Source organism: Sciurus carolinensis, chromosome 3 (genome assembly GCF_902686445.1).
Source record: "Sciurus carolinensis chromosome 3, mSciCar1.2, whole genome shotgun sequence".
Taxonomy (NCBI): domain Eukaryota; kingdom Metazoa; phylum Chordata; class Mammalia; order Rodentia; family Sciuridae; genus Sciurus; species Sciurus carolinensis.
The window spans coordinates 107,344,937-107,367,170 of record NC_062215.1 but is presented as its reverse complement, the minus strand read 5'-3'; the positions used below and the strand labels follow the sequence as shown (position 1 = coordinate 107,367,170).

General features: G+C 37.7%; 2 non-coding genes across 2 annotated transcripts; one reads left to right on the top strand and one right to left on the bottom strand.

The window, feature by feature from the left end:
* The first annotated feature begins 2,598 nt into the window (after nucleotides 1–2,598).
* Trnag-gcc (transfer RNA glycine (anticodon GCC)) lies at nucleotides 2,599–2,669 on the top strand. The gene has a single exon. It is a non-coding gene; the product is annotated as a tRNA-Gly (tRNA).
* Nucleotides 2,670–2,915: 246 nt separating this feature from the next.
* Trnaa-cgc (transfer RNA alanine (anticodon CGC)) lies at nucleotides 2,916–2,987 on the bottom strand. The gene has a single exon. It is a non-coding gene; the product is annotated as a tRNA-Ala (tRNA).
* Between the last annotated feature and the right edge of the window lie 19,247 nt (nucleotides 2,988–22,234).

Here is a 22,234-nt window from a genome sequence, read left to right as displayed (position 1 = left end):
ATTTCTCCTTTCCTCCTGGATTCCTTACCCCTCATCTTCTCAAGTTTCTCAATTATCTGTTTGCTTGCTCAGGAATCATTACTTCTCTTCTTAATTGCTCCTATTGTCATAAACCACTTCTAGAAATTCCCTTCTTAAACACACATACACACATGCTCCTACCTCTCCAACACTTTTGGGTGCAGGAAACAAAACACTCCATGGGGAGGCCCTTACACAGTAAAGACCTTTGAGTAGTGTGTCTAACTAACAATCTGGATGGAGAAACTCTCAGGATGGTGCAGTGACTAGTTTGCTGCTGGGTCATCCTCAGTGGCCTTTTAAGTCACAGGGTACTTGCTCAGCTCCAAACCTAGGTCTTCTTTATTTGTTTATTTGCTTGTTCTTTTTAGATATATGTGGCAGTAGAATGTATTTTGGCATATTATACATACATGAAGTATAACTTATTCTAATTAGGATCCTATTCTTGTGGTTGTATGTGATGCAAAGTTACCCTGGTGGTGGTGAATTAGAATACAAGGATATTCAAAGTTATGTCTGGTTAATTCTACTGTGTTCTTAAGGCAGTGCTACACTGAAAAAAAAAAAAAAAAAAAAAAGGAAAAGACAAAGAGATCTCCCCACTGTCTTTCCCAGAAGCATCTTCCTGACAGTACTTCTGCTCACTAAACCTACCCCAGATCAATTTTCAGGAAAGAAAATGGAATAACTGGTTTAGGGCACTACGGTTATCCCTGGACCTAGGTACACTCAACTGGACTTGTAGTAAGGAAGAAAATAAAATGATCTTTAGGTATGGCTCTAATAATGTTGCCTTTAAGACTACACTTCTTATTTGATTCCTTTCACTTCTTTTAAACTTTTGTCAGTGTCTTTCATTACCTGAAGTTCTTTTATATTGTTTTTCATTTTAAATCATAACATTCTGGAACTCTAAAGAATTTTAGGTCATTTAGTTAAGGACTTTTCAGAGTTTTGTTGTTTTGCTGGGGATTGACCCCAGGATCTAATGTTTGGTAAGTATGTGTTCAACCAATAAACTCCACTCCCAGCTTGTAACCCAAATAAACAAATGCAAATAATTAGGGAGGTGGAATTGAGGGGGCAGGGCAAAGAAGTGTGGCCTTAGGAGCCAATGGCCTTGAGGTAACTCTGGCAAGTTAGATTCCTTCTCAGTGGGATTTTAAAGTCACAATTCTCCTCCATTTTTCTTATTTTGAAAAAAATAAAATAAAATAAATGATGTAACCTTGTTCCTTTTTAGATTAGCTAAGATCTTAGTTCAGATTTCCTGATTCCCTAATCCCTCATATATCTTTTAAGTCTTTGAAATTCTGTAATGTATTTGTCTTTAAAGTTTGCTCTGTACTTACAGAACAAAAAGTCCTTAGAAATAAATCCCCATTCCCCTGTTCCCATCCCCACCAGTCCTTTTAATTCTTTGAGACAAGGTGTAGCTAAATTGCTGAGGCTGCCCTGGAATTTACAATCCTCCTGCCTCAGTTACTGGGATTACAGGCAAGTGCCACTCTGCTCCGTTTAGAAATAAATCTTAATGTAGAAATTATTACATTATTTCAGTAACCTTTTATGACCTCTCCCTAACTCCAATGTATTCTTAATACATAATGTCCAGAGTTACAGTGAAATATTTCAGGTGCAAATATGAAGTGATTTTTTTTTTTTTTTTTTCTGTTATAGGCAATACCGGGCAGTTGTTAAGCACACAGACATTGAACCTAATATTACATGAGTTCCTATCTTGCCTCTAAGGATCCAGTTTCTTTGTGATTGTAATACTTATCTCATTGAGTTGAAGTTTGTGTGCAATATACTTACACAGCATAGCATATAGTAACTGCCTTATGTTAGATGTTCTTTTCCCTTATTTTTTTCAGAATCCTTCTTGGCCAAAGATTATGGAAATTGTTGGGAATTTCCCTCCCAGAAGTAAAGAACCAATGATGCTTAAATACAGGCCCTTCCATGTTATCTTTAGAGTAATTTTCATAAATTCATTTCCTTCACTTTAATTTTTCTTCCTTGTAGATCTTTATTGTATCATTGACAATTTCACTTTTTATGGAAACCGAGAATAAAGTGTCACATAATATCAGAGTTAAGAGAGGTCTGGAGATTGTCATTCACAAGTGAAAAATCGAGTAGTTTAGAACATTCAGGTCACTTGGTTAGATGGAGTCACAAATGTTCAAAGTTCTCTGTAACCAGAGGCATGGTACTTGCAGTAAAACGCTGTAATTTAAGTTACTGTCCAAATTCCTGTTCCCTGATCCCTACTCCTAAGTAACAAATTTCCACCAGGTATTTGTCTGAACAGATAAAATAATAAAAGTAAGGAAAAGGGAAAGGAGTTGTAAGTGATCTAAGTGTCTAAAAATAAGGTAATCATGTAAACTTGCCTCCTTCACCAAGAACAGTATCAGAAAAAAACATGATAATATTCAACAGAAGAAGTTAGTATGATCCTAAGAATGCTATTGCTATTGCTTCCTCTAATCTTTAATACATAAATACTAAATTCTTACATTAAAAATATCTCCTGGTATAGTATGGAAAGCAACCTAGATAACGTGGGCATTGGTGGTTCAGTGGTAGAATTCTCGCCTGCCACGCGGGAGGCCCGGGTTCGATTCCCGGCCAATGCAAGCTTTTTTTTCTCTTGTCTTGTTTCAAGCACCTAGAAGTTCGGTACCAGTTCTAAATATTTGCGTTGAGTAAGAAAGGAACCACAACGTTACGCTAATTTCCCTTTTTATCTTTACTTCCAGCAACCAAAAGGGCGCTTTGCCAATTTTTTTTTGCACTTTTGATTGTTCTTGGGTACCCTAAATGTAAGCAGTACAAGACGTTTCAGTAAGGAATATTAAAAACAAAAAGCCACACCGGCTGTTTGGAGATGCCGGGGATTGAACCCGGGACCTCACACATGCGAAGCGCGCGCTCTACCACTGAGCTACATCCCCCAGCCGTGAAGCAAGCCTGTAATATAGGTAGTCATTCGGTTGGCTTAGCTCTAGTCAGATTATGGTAGGAAAATTTCTTGGAGTTTATTCCAGTCGATGTGTGTGAAATGCATTCTTCCTGTTCCCATTCCTGTCTTCAGATGCTCTCGTTGTTCATGAAAACTCGTGCAACCAGCCACACCAAAACCTTAATCCTCATTCTGGTACTCAACCAGGTCGACTCCTTGAACTCCTGCCGACCGCCTGCTGCGCTGAGCCGCCAGAAGGGCGGAACTTTGCAGCCCAGAGTTTCTGCCCGAGTCCGACACCGCGGGCTTACTGCGCAAGCGCCGGAGATCCGGGAAGCAGCTCTGTGTGCGGTTTCGGGCTTTAGCTGGAAGGTTAGAATCCCAACCCCCATCCAGACCCTCACCCTGAGCTGCGCCGGGTACACCAGACGCACTGTAAGCATCACTCCTAGTACCGAAGGAAACTTGTTCCTAAAGCAGATCAGTGGAGATATTCTCTTTCCACACGAAAAGTTTATGGATTTACCTGAACACGTCCTTCTCCCTCCTGAAAAATATTTGTATTTCAGGAAAACGATCAATTCACATCACCTCTCCATAGACTGATCATGTGGGAGTTACACCCAACTCTTGCAGATTTTTTTTTTTTTTTTTTTTTTTTTTTTTTTTTTTTTTTTGCAATTTGCTCTTCATTTACGTGAGGCTCAAAATGAAAGAAAATGACACTGCTACCCGCTTTGTAGCTTGATCATATATCCTTGATAAGATCAAGGCCAGGAGCTTGCTCAAGATATGGATTTTTCTCTTCGTTTCATATGTCCATCTTCGGCCTACTGGCTAATTGATACATGATGATATAAATGTAAGTCACTGAATACATCCTTTAAAATACTCAGTCCTCCCTAACCTCTAATTGCACCCCAGCTCCAAAGTTAGATATCTACCCCTCTAGAGAACTGTCCACTAGAAAATTATCTCTTTTCTTGTGTTCGAAGGCTAGGTCATTAGATGAGATTAACTTGCAGTACAGTGTAATAGGGTGTGTTTGACTCTTCCAGGTGCAATTTAAACTGATATCACCCCAAGAGGTGAAGGAGGGTGGGTGGTATAAGTCTCAAGATACTGATGGCAACAGGAGAGAGAGTTGGTGTATATGGGTGTGGGGAATGGGGATGCTGAAGCTTATCACTTCCTGCTGACCCATAAAGCAAACCCCAAAATGTAGGCACATTGAAGGCCTAGAGTTTCCACCCCCTTCAGTTGTGCAGAACAGCCTGGATGAGTAAAATGGTCAGACCTCCAAAAGCTACAGCAGAAAGCAGAAGTTTCTAAAGCACTCTGGGTAAACCACAAACTTCTTAATCAACTGCTGGACAAAAAGTAAATGACTGTGTTTGCTTACAGAACTTTAAAGAAATAATGGCTCATAATCAGATTTTGTTTTAAACTAGAACAAGCCACATGCTGATCTAATTCAACTATAATACAGAATGTCCCCAAAACAAACAAAAAACATTAGAGGACAGTCACTAAGGAACTCTGCTTGAAGCCTGAGAATCTCCAATCATGTTGCATTTCCTCCTGAGGCACTAGAATATGAACATCTTCAGTTGATTCTGAATCAAAACTTGGGCAACCATTTCTCCAACCCAGGGTTTTCACCAGTGCAAATTACAACGATATTATGTAATAATTGTGAAGTAAGCATGTTTTACTTCTGGTGATCTTGTTTTGATATTCCCTGTAGAATCCCCTTCCTCACATAATGGCTTATTTCTCCATTACCTGAGGCCTTGCCTTTCTGGGACTTCTTTCTCAGGCAATCCTGAAGTTTCAGAGCTAAACCCAGAGAAGGTACCTCTTAAACGCAATATCCTCCAATTCCACAAAATCAAGGCCTATGAAAGTGCAGCTGATAAAGAAAATGAGGCTGAGTTCTAAAGCCAGTCAAGGATATGAAGTAATTTCATTGGCCTGCCTTAACCCCCCAAACACACACACACACACACACACACACACATTATCCACAAGGATTGACACAAGACCCCCTTTTCAAGGAGATGACATTTATTTCTGACATTACTTGCACATATTTTGCTTCAAGTCTTTGTTCTTTTGGTCCAACAGGGTTGAGTACCCTTCCCCCAGAGCCTGGCTACAAACTAAGGTGTTTATTCCCAGTCCAGACAGTTGTTTTTATTCCTGACTGCACATTGGGATCACAGGGTGGAGCGTTGAAAAATGGTGATGCTTGTTTGAATCCAAACCTGTAGTTATTAAATCAGATTCTCTAGGGGTGAGTCCAGGCATTGGTATTCTTTTAAAAATATACTTAATTGAAAAATAAGGATTCAATACATAATTTGATGTTGTGATACATATGTACATTGGGTAATGATTATCACAATCAAGTTAATTAAAATGTCCATCAAGTCCCAAGCTATGCGTTAGATCCCCAGAACTCGTTCATCTTATAACTGATCATTTTTACCATTGATCAATCTCTTTCCTTTTCCACAACATCAGTATCTTTTTAAACTCTCAAATGATTTCAGTGGGCAGCTAAGAATAAGAACCAACATCTGAGAGCAATTTACATGTCAATGAAAGATGCTTATTACTAGACCAGTGGTTCTCAATGACTGTACATTAGGAGTACTTGGTAAGATCTAAAAGAAAAATACTGATTCATGGATCCCATCTCTATGTATATGGATTTCATGGGTCAGAGGTAGCTTGGGCATGAGATTTTGAAAGGCTTCCAGGTAATTCTTAACATGCAGCCAAGGCAGAGAATCACTGCATTCACATGCACACTTTCTTAAGTTCTTCACTTAGTGTGTGAACGCCGCAGGTTGCCATGATTCTGAAAGTGGAAGGCTCATTGCCACAGCCCCCCACACTCTGGAATTGGTGTTGCTCAAGGATGAAAGAAGCTGACTCATTCCAACTTCTCTTCCCTGTTTTCCTTCATATAAAATGAAACTTGTGTAGGCAGGTGTTCAAGTGCTAAAAACAAGCATTTCTTATCCACATATTCTGTCTCTCCCACCTCACATTCATATTATATGAATGAATTTCTTAGGAGAGTGACCCTGCTAGCTTCTGGCAGCTAGAAAGTCTCAAGAAGGGATGAGGAAATGGGTAGGAGGAGTGTGATCTGTACTTGGTACATGGAAATGCCCAGTGCTTGTTGCTTCCTGGATTTAAAAAAAAAAAAAAAAAAAAAAGAAGGACTGGATTGCTTTACTCAATACCTAAAGGAACAAGCAGTTTTTTGAAATACATTATTTTGCTCCTCAGGGTCATAACCATTAGCAATTCTTCATCACCACAGTTAATTATCATTAATAACACCGGAGGGCCAAAAAAGCTACTAGTTACATTTAATTCAGAGAAAGTTAATAAACATTACTCTTTTCTTTAAATACCCCAAAGAGAAAAATTACAGTGATCATAATTTGCATTTAGAATTAGAAGTATTTACTTAATAGTAAGTTAAATCTTACTTAGAAAGTTTAAAGTTTATAATTTAAATTCTGGTTACAAATAGATTAGAAGAGAAAAGGTACATATTTGAAATGACATTTAAGAGGAAAGAGATGCTGCAAAAAGCTCATACATCTGGAAACGATTAATGGTCAGTTAGTTTAAGGCAGGGTGTTTTAAGACTAAAAGAAGGAAACGGTAGCTGTGTTTATGAGATATGAAAGATTTTTCCAACTTTATATGTTTTGTTCAACCAGAGGAATTTCTGTCATCTTGTAGTATGAGCTCATTTCCAAAAGCTGGATATAGGTTACATATTTTCTTAAGGTGGTCTCTTATTGAGGCCTTATTTTGTCAAATAGCTTGTCCCCAAGATTAGATATTAAATCTTATTCTATATAATTTTCCCTTAGCTTCAAATACTACTGGATTCTCAGTAGGCATTTAATACATACTGGTTTATAATTTCATGTGGGAGATTGGTAAAGAGGGTGTTTAAAGGTAAATGAGCATGTGGAATTCTACTGGGGTAAAGAAGATACTCTAAAATGGATTATGTGATGGTCACACAACTTAGTAAACTTAACTAAAATCCCCTAATTGTGCAGTTAAAATGGGTGAATTTTATAATATGCAAATTGTATTTGAATAAAGTGTAAAAGGGTGCATGTAAGGGAATGGACTGTGTTAGCAGTAGAATGGGGTTCATGTGACAGTGAGAAGTTACTCATACAGACTGTTACTTATGTGAAAAAACAAAAAGGTGATCCATTGAAAAAGAATAGTGAAGGAGAAAAGACAGTGGTTTCCTGTGAGTGTAGAAGGAAAGGAGCAAATAGTTGGTATAGACGATAACCATGACCAGGAATAGGGAGTACTAACCATGTTTAAGGTACTAAACTAAGCACAGGGGAACACAATGGAGAGTGCAATACAACAGGACAGTTTATACAGTGGAACTGTGCTTGGTGTATTAAAAGAAGAAACAAAACGCTCAAATACACTGTAACTTGTCCAAGTTCACAAAGGTAGAGAAGTTGAAAGTAAACCTCAAACCAAGGTTATCTCACCCTTAAATCTAACCCTAACGCTGAATCATTAGTGTAAGTCTAAAGAAATGCATTCTAAGATCATTCTAAAGGATGCTACTTATGCCTGGTTCAGTGGCAACACACTTATAATTCCAGGGACTCAGGAGGCTGAGGCAGAAGGATCGCAAATGCAAGGCCAGTCTCAGCAACTTTGTGAGGCCCTGTCTCAAAATAAAAAGAGCTGGGGATGTAGCTCATTGGTAAAGTATCTCTGGTTTCAATCACCTGTACCTGACCCCCCATCCAAAATGCTACTTGCCAACAACATCTGTTCATCCTTTCTATGATAATAGACTTTCAGCTGTACCTATGGCCACAAGAAGTAATTTTTATTCTCTTTAGCAGTATTGTGGAGGAAGAGGTATATCTTCCTGTAAGGACATATCCTAGAAGATGTGAACATCATTTCCCCTCACATCCCAATAGTCAGAATTTAATTTCACTGCTAACTCTAGCTGCAAAGTAAGGGTTGAAGTTCAGAAAGATCTTATCTGGATAGGTGGGAGCAGCAAGGATCCTAAATAGCAGTGGAACTACCATGACAGCCCAGAGCTATCTGCATCTGGTCTTTTCTGGGAGAGTTTAACCACTTTATTTGGGATCTCTATTTCTGATAAAAGATCCTAAATTCCAATTAATAAAAAAAATGATTTTCTTGATTCTGTCTGGGAAAAAGTAAGCATATGGGCATATGTTGCCTGATTGACCCAAAAAGGCATACCTTGATGAGAAGCAGTCCTGTCAGTTTTATAATACAAGGTGAGGGATCTCTGACCACTGTCAACAAGACTGAGCCCAGAAAAGCTGATTGGCATACAGTGATTTTTTTTTTTTTTTTTTTTATTAATCCTTGGTAAAGAAAGGATGTGCATTTTTCCCCCTCCTCCTCCTCCTCCTTCTCCTTCTTCTCCTCCTCCTTCTTGCTAACTTAACACCAAAAGGGAAAGGAAGATAAAGACAACTGCATCATAATGGAATATTCTTTCTCAATATTTCCTTGGCTTCTGTTCCTATTCTTTACTGTTAAAGGCAAATTAAGAGAAGAAATGTTACTATAGCTTTTCTTTTTGATTCAAAGATTTAACTCAAATTCTGGACATGTTAGTCCATGCTGGTAATCCCAGCCCTCAGGAGGCTGATATAGGAGGATCACAAGTTTGAGGACAGCCTCAGCAACTTAGTGAGGCCCTGAGCAACCTACTGAGATTCTGTCTCAAAATTAAAAATAAAAAGGTGTGGGAATGTAGCTCTGTGGTAAAGCACCCCTGGATCCACAATCATCAGTACCACCCCCCAAAAAAAAGAAAGAAAAAAGAAAAGAAAGAAATAACTCAAAAAGTTGTACCCTGTGCTGCTCTAATTTGATTCTAAGGATTTTTTATTATGTAGCAAACTCCCTAGAAAGTAGGAAACTGGATATAAATGTTAACTGGCATCCAAAATGTTCATATTTCATATACTCTTGACTATACAAGAATACCACTATAACAATCTCTTTACCTTTACTTGGGAAATTGTTTTCTGCTCATATACCAAAAGAAATAAATAATAATAAAAATTTCTTTGCACTCAAGAACATTTAGATAAATGTGCAGAATTTTGGAAAAATTCCATGACTGTACAAAATTACATATAATCATAAAATGATGATATACAATAACAATATGCTTTAAGAACACTATACAGCTTTATTAATGCAAAACATTTATAATATTAATCCACCAAGTATTGACTGATTTAAGAATATATTGGAAATTGAAATTATGAGAGAAAGAGGTGGCAGCTAGGTGATTCCAGTTTACTGTCTTAAACAATTACATATAGTGTGGGATCATTCAATAAAATAGCAACAGAAGAGAAAATATGAGGAAAAAAGTGAACTTTATAAGTGGTCCCTAATACTATTTTTATTTTGTTCAATTTGGAATGTATTCTTCTCTACCAAAGGAGAGCTTAGGTAGATATTTAGATGATAGCTTTGGAGACAGGAAGAAAGGAGAGACAGGGAGGGAGAAAGGGAGGGGGACAGAGATAGATAGATAGACAGACAGACAGACAGACAGATTATGTAACTGGGCTTCAGACCAAGCTTTTGTGTTTAAAGATTTGAAGAACATGGACAACATCTAAAGGGGCTGGAAGGATTTCCAGGCAGCTTTAAGAACCAGATGAGGATCAAAGAAGGAATTCAGAAAGCCACTGATCCCATATAAACACAGAGGAATAGGGTCATCAAATTGCCTGGATTGAGATTCTGTAAAGGACCTGTGGCAAAGGAATAATGGGGCCAGGAAATGCGAGAATTGGTAAGTATATGATTGAAGAGATGAACATTGGAATTAATACTTTCTTGAAAGGAAATAGGAATGTGTTGACCAGATGCTTGGAGAATTTTTTGAGGTCAAATCAGAGAGCTGAGGTCAGCAGGAAATTTGAATTAATATTTCAAATATGGAGGTGTTCAGGATGACAATATGGAACTGGGAGTGGATACCTAAAATAGAGTAAACATGCAGGTTAATAATGATGAGAAAAATCAAGGAATTTAGAAGCCTGGGACACCACCCTATTAATCTAATACACTCAAGAAGATGGCGGGGTCTGGAAGGAACAGGTAGGGAGCCACCTCTTGAAGGAAACTTAAAGGAGTTTGGTGATGAGAGGGAAGAAAATTTGCAGAATGGTAATTATCTAGTAAATGTTAGTTTCTTTTAACAGATCGCATGCAAAATAATAAATGCATCATTACAACTGCATCATAATGGAATATTCCTTCTCAATATTTCCTTGGCTATTGTTCCTATTCTTTACTGTTAAAGACAAATTAAGAGAAGAAATGTTACTATAGCTTTTCTACATTAGAATAATGTTCCACCTTTCTCTCCACAAACACAGAGATGCAATATGTCTCTTCTCAACATACACACAAACACACACTCATGTATGCTCCTCCCCACTGACATATGAATGTGGGTTTTTAGACAAAGGTATTATAGACAATTTCAAGAAAATGCATCAAATCATGCATTTTCTTTTTGTGTTGCAAAAGAAATTTTTTTAAAGGTGCAATTTTCTAGGACCATTAACGATAGAACTTCCTAAGTGTGACCAAACAATACCTTCTAAAGGTTAGCAGCGGGCCATGCTGGTACAATCTGAAGAAGCATTTTTAGACAGAGTTAAACAGTGAAGAGTGCTGAACCAGGAGACAGAAGACTTGGTCTCCAAACTGTTCAATTACAATTTGGGTGTGTTGGGCAAGACATTTAACCTTGCTGAATCTCTGCCTTCACATCTGTAGATGTGTGTATTTTGTATGTCCACAAGGTTCTTGTAAGGACCCAGTAAGAAAATATATGGGAAATTTCTTTGCAACCTGTTAAATACTGATGTAAATTCTTATGCAAAGGGACTCATGAAATAATTCTAGCAAAGAATTTTTTCTTGTGGTTCCTATTATACCTATAATATTCACATTCGTACTGCAGATTTAGGAATTAGGTTAAGTTATAACTTCTGAAGTATGATGATTTATTTACTGATTATTTTGAAATTTTGTGGGGTTTCTTTTGTTGCTTTAGAGGAAATATTGTACATAATCTTGTTTTGATATTTAAAAGTATAGGCCATCTAGTCAGAATTATCTGAGGGTTTTTTTTTTTTTAATGTATGTTTTTATACCTGATTCCTAGAGATTCTGCCCTTTGGTCTGGCACTCAAAAACCTGTATTTTAAACAGATGTCATAGTTGACTTCTACACATTCTAACTTTTTTTACAAACAAATCGGTTGAAATAGCATCCTCACATCATATGACTCAGTGATTTAAAGTATGTAGTTTAACCAGGCACAGTGATGAATGTCTGTAACTCCAACAACTGGGGAGGCTAAAGTAGGAGGATTGACATTCAAGGCCAGCCTTAGGAACTTAAGGATACCCTGTTTCAAAATTTTATAAAATGAGTTGGGGATGTAGTTTAGTGTTGGAGGGCTTGCCTAGCATTTGCAAGGCCCTGGGTTCAATCCCCAGTACCATAAGAATAAAATAAATAGATAAAGCATACAGTTCAATGGTTTATAATATGTTTACAAAGTTGAGCAACCAACATAATTAAATTTGGGATCTATTTAGTTGAGTAAAACTTTTGTGGAGGCTGAGAATGCTCTGTGTCAATGTATATAGTGTTCCCTACCTACACCTCAAGAAGAAAGATAGGTAAAAGACAAATCACTCCAAGATACCCAGTTTATCTGCTTTTAAGCACTAGTAGCCTCTTACTAAACAAATCTCCTGTATTTTGCAAAAAGGTTATGAGGCACTATAGAGAAAATCTCATTGCTGTAAAGACAGAGGAGTGAGGAATCTTCCTCCTCCCGGAAAACCTGACTAGCCTTCTCTTCCTAGCCTCTAAATCAGACCAAATTTGTAAGGGGAAGGACTCAAGATGAGGCTCATCAGAAAGTTCCTCAGCTCCCTAAGGCCTGTTTTCTCCTCTAAAGGTCTTGCTCTGTTCTTAAGAATTCAGGATCAATGCAACTTCCTAATATCTTTGGACAGAGTGTGTCTTTCAATAGCTTATTGACATTTCAGTTTGCCTGCTTCCAGAACTCCATTGTTGACTCAGCTCCATCTCTGTTTAATTAGAGGGGAGAGACTTTTAAACAAAAACACTTAATTGTTCCCATGAAAGGTAAGGTGTGAGCCAGAAACAGTAAAAGCTTCAGAGAGTCACCACTCTATTTAGGCTGGTGGTGTCGATATTTTGCAAAGTGCTTTTTCTGGAGAGTACATTGGGGAAGTAGGTAAGATTTTTTTTTTTTTCCTGGTCTTCACAGAGAGGCTTTCTTATTTAGTTTACAGTGTGGCACATTTCTTAACCACCATATGTATTAATGAGTGTAATATCTATATCTAGATAGATATTAGCATTGTGTGTCAACACTCACCCACAGATACACACACGCACATGCGCACACACACATGGCCCTAATCCTCACTTCTTTTCTATTGGAACTCATACCTACTCTAGGGAGAAGTCACATCAACAGTACTGAAGTTTGATTATGATGGTAAAAGCAACAACAAAAATTAATTCCCCATGTACTCTTATAGAGGGCTTAGATCAGTTCTTCTCTTTTACAGATGAGTAAACTAAGGCCCAAAGAGGTCTCGTAACTTTGAACAAGAGCACACTTTTCTGATTTCCACAGTGTGGGGTGATCGCACCTTGAGAGGAAGTTATCTTTAATTAAAGTTTAGTACTTAATTAAATATGATGTTCAGGGCAAGACTCTAAGGTAATGATGAAGGAAGTTCAAGTCTCTGTTAGTAGCCAAGTATTATATTTTCAAAATCATGACATTTAATGAAAGCAGAGTAAAAATTATGCTTTTAAATTAGTTTCTTTCCTCCTGTTAAAATAAAAGCAGAATGCAGTATATTTAAAGTTGGTTATTTTCTTCTGATATATACAATGGGTTTGAATTTAGTATAAAACTTGACTCAAACTGTCTCTGAATGATTTTCTAATCCCAAAGAGCTCTGTCCTGGAACCTTGTTCAAACCATTGGCAATATTGGCTTATATCAGATCCCCTCTTGGTTTTTAACATGACCCTACAACATTGTCCTTGTTTATATGTCTTGAATCAGCCCCTAGTTCCAGGAAATACTTTGTCATCATGAACTTGACAATTTTTGGTTGCCATCAACCACGTCACAAAACTTAACACTCAGCTTTCCCGTCAGTCTTTCCAGGGACCTAACTCACCTCTGTTTGGGTTTCCATGCTGACATTTAGAAAAACAACAGTCCCTCAACTCATAAAGCCCTTTCTCTATGTTCTGTACTAATTTTAATATTGACTTTCTTCTAAAAGCTCCAAAATATTTTAAGGATTTTTTTCCTTTTTTGCAAGATTGAGCTTCCAAGCTTGTATTTTTTAAGTGCTTCCAAATTTTTTCTTAACATATGTTGCATGAAGTCTGTCCTATTAACAGAACCCAGTCCTCTTCCAAATAGTATAAAAATCCAAAGATTTAGCCTTTCAGAGAGCATTTCTAGGTTGCACAATTAATTTGAGCTTTGTGTTTAGCTCAAATCATTTTGTTTAGATTAGGTTCTTCATGCCTCTTATCTATAATCATCAAAGATTTGGAGTTTAAATCCATTTCTGGAACACGCACTTTGGTGTGTATCTGGGTAAAGACACATTTCTTTGTACTCACAAGGACAGAAAAAGATTTTTAAAAATGAATACAGCAGAATAACATTTGATTCTAACATTTTTGAGCAGTTCTCCTGTGCATTCCCCTCCCACACAGGAAATTCTAAAATCAAAGGATTTGATAAATGTGTAGCAAATTAAGAATTTTTGCAGCAAACTAAAATTTTCAGGGGCATTATTATGTGGATTAAGTACTGTGATGCTAGAACTAGCCTGTCTGAAATTGGATCTTAATTCAACTTCCTCCCTGTGCAATTTTGAGAAGGTTAGTAATCTCTGTATGCTTACATTCCTAAATAGGAATAACAAAAGTAAATGAAGATAAAGTAGTAAATATATGCAAATCCCTTTAAACAGTGTTTGGTTCTTAGAAGTAATACCATATTAGCTATTTCCATATAACTCACTAAATAAAATAAAATAAAATAAAATAAAATAAAATACTAGGAATACAGATACCATAGGACTTTGAAGCTACACATATGAAATTCCCAGGACACAGAATACTCTGGGGGAGAATTTTAATTTCCTGATTTTTTTTATTTTTGGCCTTGAATTCTTGTCTATTTGTTTGTTTCTTTTTCTTTTGGTACCAGAAATGGAACCCAGGGGTGTTCAGACACTGAGCCACATCCCCACCCCATTTTTTATTTATTTTGAGATGGGGGTCTCACTAAAATGCTTAAGGCCTCACTAAATCTGTGAGTCTGACTTTGAACTTCCCATCCTCCTGCCTCAGCCTCCTAAGCTGCGAGGCTTATATAGGCGTGGACTACTCAACTGGCTTGCTTATTTCATTTCTTGTTTTTCAAAAAGGTATGTCTTGTCTTGAATTTCTGTTTGCCCATAAAGAAGTAATCTTATAGTGGGATATATTTATCTATTCTTCTGTGACTGTGTCCAGCAAAGCAGGACACTGAAACTCCAAACTTGGTTCTTGTGTTCTGATGAAAGAAAATTTGAGGTCAGACACAAAAATCATGCAAGAGAACTTTATTATAAGTGAAAGTGAGGTGGAAGTAAAAGCAAAGTGAGACTTAAGCCCAGCATACTCTCAAGAGAGTGAGCCGTCTCCAGAGAATGCAAAGAAGTCAACACTGTCTCCAAATTTATTACTGTTTGATGTTTACTAGGAGAACTGAGGACCACCTTCTGTATTCTTTGCCAATCAGGTATTCAACTCCTCCTTCATGAAGGTGGCGTTTTTGACCTTAGTTGGTCCTCTCCGGAACTGTTGCAGTGGCCATCCTATTTAGGGGGGCTTCATCTACAAGTCAATCCCATGTGAATGTGGACACTGGGGTCAATAGCTAGTCAAAAGTTATCTTAGTGTGCCTGTGCTACTGAAGCAATCTCGTTCCCAGACAAATGGAGACAGTATAGCCATAATTCCTAGCTTTACATCAACATCAATGGACCCTGTCAAGAGTTAATCCCATTAATCTTTTTCTTTTGACATAGTTTCCCATTAGCTCCTTTGCTTCTGTTTAATTTCTATAAATTAACTGCCACCCTTTGCTTTCTCATCGACTTTGAAAGTAGTTTAAAGAAGACCCTACAGTAATTTAAGAACACTTGTGATCTTACCATGAATTTCACTGCTCATTGCTAGGTATGACCTAATAGCTGTTGTGATTATATGCAGTTTTGAAATCTATTTCATGAAGAGTTTAGGATTTGAATGAAATCTTTTCAAATGATTTTGACAAATCTGAGCCATCATGATCCTGGAATTTTAATGTGACAAAGTGGAAACTATTGGAGATATTTGTGGGATACAGTAAGGGAGAGGGAAGGAGTATTGCTCCCACCTACCAGGAAGACAGTCTTAAACTCTAGCCAGATTTTTCACAGACGTTTGGCAAGACCAGAAGCTAAAACAAATAGCCAGAGTGTAAATTCAGGATGATCAATTCTTCATTGACCTTGTTTTGGTTAGGTAAAGAAGTTCAGTTCTGCTAGAAATGACCCAGTTATCACATTGGATATTCCTGCTTACAAGTTCACTTGATGGTTATTGAAATATTTAAGCTACTGATAGGAACTTGTCTCCAGAATTTGCATACATGATTTCACCTATTGATTCAATACAGCTTCACAAAGGAATCCTAGTGCTGATCTCAAACTCTCAAGATGTCACTCAGCTGACAACTTCTTTAACATTCCTTAGTTAATCTGCATGGGCAGTAAATCTATCAAAGGAAAATATCCTGTATATGTTCAATTACAAACCATGCCTCCAGAGGGGAGTCCACCTCTAGCGCCTGCAACACTGTCTATTCTGGGAAGCCCAGAAGAATATATAGTGTTGGGAATTAGACTGTTGTAACTCATTTCTTAAATGCAGGCTCCAATATAAATGCACACAACCTGCAGTTCACCCCAGCTCAGCTCAAGCCCAAACTGATTATTGGGTTTGGCACTGCAAATGTGGAAATGGATAATGCCTAATATTTCCTTTTACCCTGTAAAAATGACACCCGGTTACAACAGCATAAGGAAGAAACAAAACAATGCTTTTAGTTTGAATAGGTGATTTCACCAAAGTGGGGAAAAAAATGAAAAAGTTTAAATGCTAATTAAATCAATCAAAATAGTTCTGGTTGTTGAGGGTGTTGTTTGCTTGTATTATTTTTTGTTTTTGCCTGTAAAATGACCAAGTTTGACTATAACAATGTTCACTCTCAATAATAGAAGCTGAAACCCCACATGCATGTCAGTTCCTACAAAAAGGGTAAAGCCTTTATGGCTTTGATATTCTGTTATAAAGATGAGAGTAGTTACAAATAGATTTACTCAGATGGTAAAGTAGGACATTTCCAGACAATTAAGTAATACAACTTCTTACAGACCTTTAATTTACAATTCTAGTTGTGAATACCCAGAAAATCTGATTTAAAAATTAAGACAGTTTTTAATTAGGACAGATCATTAAACGGGACTGTATATATTTCATTCAAAGAACCCGTGGTCATGTCATTGTTCCATATTTTCCCCTACCTTCGGAAATGTATTAATATGTTATCATACGTGTTAAAATTCCTCTTTGAGAGTTGGGAGGCTACAAGTAATATCTAAAATCAATAACTCTGTAAATGGCACTAAAATGGTTAAGAAACATAATAATGCATCATAGAAAACATAGCTGCAAGAACTCAAAGTGGTGAGCTCTGGAGAGATGGACTAAGAGGATCCACTAGGAAAGACAGAGCAAAGGATGATTGTACCGTACTTGTCTTTTAAACTTGTACACTCTTAGTCTGTTTACATTGCTGTAACAAACTGACATGGGCTGTGGCTTATAAGCAACAGAAATACATTTCTAACAGAGTCTGGGAAGTCCAAAGTCAAGACTCTGGCACACCCAGTGTCAGCTGGAGTCTCGCTTCCTGGTACATAGAAGGCAGGAATGTGCCGTGTCCTCACAAGGTGGAAGGATGAGCTGCTCTTCAAGGTCACTTTTTTAATGGTCCCAATACAATTCATGAGGGTATCATGCTTATGACCTAATCACCTTCCAAGGCCCACTTTCTAATACCACCATGATGGGGTTAAGATGTCAACACATGAATTGATGGGGACACAAACATTCAGGCTGTAGCATAGGCATATACTATTTCAATAAAAAAAATTAAAATAACAATTGGCCAAACTATTTACACACTTGTGAGCCACACTGAAAGAATTATTATATCCCCTTTCTTTTCCCATCTATAAATAGAGCAATGTATAGCAACAGAGGGTCATTTTTATTGCTAAGAAACTTGAGTTATGAGTTTCCACATCTTTAAAACTCATATTGATTACCTGAGTCATTTTTTTAATTGGAAAAGACTAATAAACCATCCAGCGGTAGATATTATCTGTCATCTAAGACAAATGAACATTTGTTTGTTAATTGTGCTTAAAACACAAGTATAAATAACTTTCCCACAACTACCTAAAACAATTATGTGATGCATACTGAAGAACAGAGATGCTATCTCAAGTTTGCTACCTCCCTGCTTCCTTCCTTCTTTTCTTCCTTTCTTCCTCTTTCTTTGCTTCTTTCCTTTTTTGTTTCATGCATCTATATTTTTCTACCTTTAAAACTTAACCAAATATTTCTCTTATAATGAAGAAAAACCTATAGTAGTTCAAAGCTCCATCTAAAATAAAATATAAGCATACAAAATTATGCATTTAACATTTATATACACACGGTGGAGAGATAACAATAATAAAACATTAAATTTTAATTAATGGCTATCCTCTTTGGTGGGAGATGAGACTTTTTGCCCTTCTGATTTTTGTTGTTATTGTTATTTTGGTAGTGGGGATTGAACCCAGGGACGTTCTACCACTGAACTACATCCTAACTACTACTACTTCTTTTTTGTTGAGACAGGGTCTTACTAAGTTGCCCAGCCTGATCTTGAACTTGTCATTCTCCTGCCTCAGCCTCCTGGCTCATGGGGATTAGAGGTGTGCACCACTGAGCCTAATATTTTGTACTTCTAAATATCACATAAAAACATAACATTTTAAAAAATGACAATATTTGCAGCTTCTTTGAATTTAACCCAAACACTTTATAACAGATAGTAAGGATATGTAAAGTGGCTGCTATATGCAGGTAAACAGTAAGAAGTATATTTGTGAGCAAGGCTATGAGGGAGTTGTGGTAATTCCTACAACTTCAATTTTTCTCCTGCCATTACATGCAGTTCTGTGGCTTTGAGGGTATTTATGGCATATCTAGCTTCAGGGATGAGTCCTGGTGTGTTTACTGAAGGCAATCCCATTTCCCTTAGCATGAGCCATGAGTTCAGGAGCAGTCTGACCCAGGCCTGAGCCAACCACTTCATGGCTTTCCCTGGCTCTACTCATGGGCTCAGTAATAGTTTCACCTCTTTAGTGTTCCTGGCTGAGGGAACAATATTTTCTTTCACTGAATTAGTTCATTTTCTGCTGCTACAATGAAATGCTTGAGACTGAATACATTATAAGGAAAAGAGGGTTTCATTTTTGTTTTTGTTTTTGTTTTGTACCAGGGATTGAACTCAGGGGTGCTTAACCACTGAGCCACAGTCCCCAACCCTTCTCATTTTTTATTTTGAGACAGGGTCTCACTAAGTTGCTTAGGGCCTTGCTAAGTTGCTGAGGCTAGTTTTGAATTTATAATCCTCCTGGCTCAGCCTCCTGAGCTGCTGGGATTCCAGGCATTTGCCACCATACTTGGTTGGAAAAGAGGTTTTTTTAGCCCAAAGTTTTGGAGGCTTAAGGGCTTGGGTCTGTCATCCTCTTGATTCTGGAGAAGGCCTAATGGTGGATGGTCTCATGGGGGCCACAGTATATGAGGGTAAGAGAGAGAGAAAGGAAACACATGGTAAGAAAGGAAGCCAGAAAGAAGGAAGGAGTGAGTTTTGCTCTATCCATAAAAATCCTCTTGCAAGAGCTAACCACGGTCCCATGAGGACTACATAGATTCCTACCAAGGGCAGTGCCCTCAGTGACCTGATTACTTCCCATTAGACCCTACCTCTTAAAACTTTCCATGCCACTTCCCAACACTGCCACACTGAGGAAAAAGCTCCCAACACAGGAAACCCTGGGGGACACATTCAAACCACATCCAAACCGTAGTACTCAGTATGTGGAACGCTTCTCCTGGAAATCTCCTTGAGAAGCTACCTCACATGCAAAAACAGATGACAGAGAATAATAGAACAGAAAGAATCATAGGAAAAAGAGCCAGAATCCTATTTGCATAAGACCTGATACCCAGCAAAAGATCTAGATATTTTACTTAACTGAAACAATGAATCACTTTTATTGTTTAAGCAGGAGGAGGTAAACTTTGCCAACCAAAGTATTTTACCTGATAAGGTAGAGAGACAGCATTCTGAATGTTTTTTTATGAATGGGACATACCACACATGCTATGTCATTTCATCTTACTCTCATTTTTAAGTCAGGAAACTAGTGATTGGGAAGAATTACCCAAGGTCTTAAATCTAACACTAGTTATGCCAATTTTTATTTTGCCATGTAAGAACATTAAAGGAACAAAAATTGTGATGATTTATTACAACAATTTTATAAAAGGAAGAACATTATAATGAAAGATTAAATGGCCATGGTCTGGGAACATGATGGTCCTTCTTAAGAAAGGACTACCACCATCATTATAGGGACATGTTCCTATGGACAGCTGAAGCTCCTCACATGTGGGTGCCAGACCAGTGGCATAACAAGTCATATTCTGATTCACAGGATGGGAGTAAGGTCAGGGAACATAGATTTTCCAAAGCACTCTGCATAATTCTGACCAATAACCAAGGTAGAGAACTGCTACTCTAGGAGATATGAGATGTGCCTCTGAGATACCATATCTCTTTGACTTATTGTCTCCAGAAGTTTCTTCTCTGTTGTCCAATCTGCTCCTAGTTGTACTCGACTCCCCTCCATACTGTGGCAGATTCATGAGTCATCTTTTCTGGCCCTCAGTTCTGATAATTAAATAGTACTTCTCTTTCTCTTATTACCTCATTTCTTTCCATTTTGAATATTCATTTCTTTTTCAGAAATATCCAGGGAAGAAAGGAAGGCTTCTCTCTGAGCTATTTACCACACATTCACAGCAAATAGAGAGAATAGGTTCCATGATTCTTGTGGGCTGATGATAATGATAATTATGTGGTCCAGGGCACTAAAGTGTTGTTTGAAAGTTGACATTTTCTATGATCTTTTTTCTCCCAATTTCCAAGATCAAAGACTTCCTGTGTAAATTTCTAGAACTTAGCTGTTGTTCTCATTCCATCTTTCTCTTTTATTCTCTAGCTCTGTCTTTCTCCCCTTACTCCTAACTCCTCTCTGTACTTTGCTTCTACTACTGATATTTCTGCATTCATCTCTTTCCCTGTTAACCATTCCACAGTGAAAAGATCTGATTATGTGAGTTTGTCATTATTAAATAAGGCACATTGCATCAGGGCAGATTTTGGCTCAGGTAGTGATTCCTTGGCCCAAATAACAATGACCAGGGTGCAGGACTGGTTTTACTCCCAGACCTCAGCTTTTCTCCCAAGTTTTTAGTAGGGAATGTGTAGCTAGAAAATATTCTAGGGTTTCAAAACTAGAAATTGAAAAGTCCCCTTACAAAGTTTAGATAGGAAAAGGGAGAGAGGGAGAAAAGAGGGAGGAAAAGAGGCAGCAAAAATACATAAGCCATGATCTCTTTACTTTTCACTTTAAAGAGATGACATCATTGACTTTGAAACATCTAGATTTTTTCAATTATATGTAGCAGGAAAGTCAAGGCAGGTATTTATTTGTTCCTAATGACAACTGCAGAAAGAATGCCAGCATGTATGAGAACTTGACTCCCTGTTTCCACATCGCCCTCAGGACTTGGCCCCAGCTGACCTCTGCAATTTTTCCTCTATCTGTTCTTTACATACAGAATGCTCAGCTCTAACTAGTTATCTGCAGTTCTTGTTCTATATATTTGTGAAAGCAGCTCTTTCTACATTTCAAACTGTTCAAATGCTAACACCTGGCCAACTTCTACATGAATTCAGGGTTCAACATAAGCATGATCTCTTCCATGAAACCTCACAAGCTTGTTTGGTAGTGCACTGTGGCAGATTCTATTCCTTGCCAGTGCAAAAGCTCATCCCCCTTCTGTCCTTTCAAATCAGACATGGATCTCTAGCTCTCAGGAATGGTAGCTCTAAGAACTGGTCTAGGAACTGTCATGGGACAAATTTGTAGCCAATAAGATGTGAAGACAGGTCTGTTGGAGGGTTGCTAGAAAAGGTTTTCTCCCCTTGATAAGAGGAGATTGCACAAAAAAGAAACTCACTTGTCCATACACCTCCTGCGTCCTGCATTTGGACACTTTTTGCTAGAATGAGTGAGTTGGAACACTTTTGTGCTGAAACTTTAATCTGACTTTGATGGTGAGGCCAACAAAACTGCATAGATGGCAGCCTTGATGCCACTGAGGCATTGAATCCCAATTCGTTAAAGCCACTGTTATCTCCTCTGTATGCATAAGTGCAATCATAGAAGAGTCCCTGTTATCTCAGAATTGGTTCTGCCTGAGAGTAAAAAAATCCTCACTCTTAAGCATTACCATATTATTGGTAACAGGAAAGCATCTATAATTGGGTATATTTGGACACATACTTACTATGCCAATAAAAATAAGGCAGCTACCCTGGCAAAAAGATCTCATGCTATCATTGAGTGATAGAGTTTAGTATAAATCCATATTGACCCAGGCAAATTGTCTTTGCAGTATGCCTGCCTACAGAAATAGAGGAAGGAAAACTTCTTTCAGCTGAGTGGAAGTAAAAATAATTTCTGGTCTAATGATTTTCATAGCCTCCCAATAAGACAACCAAACCTCACATTATAGAAGCCAAAAATCATCCATCATCAGCTATA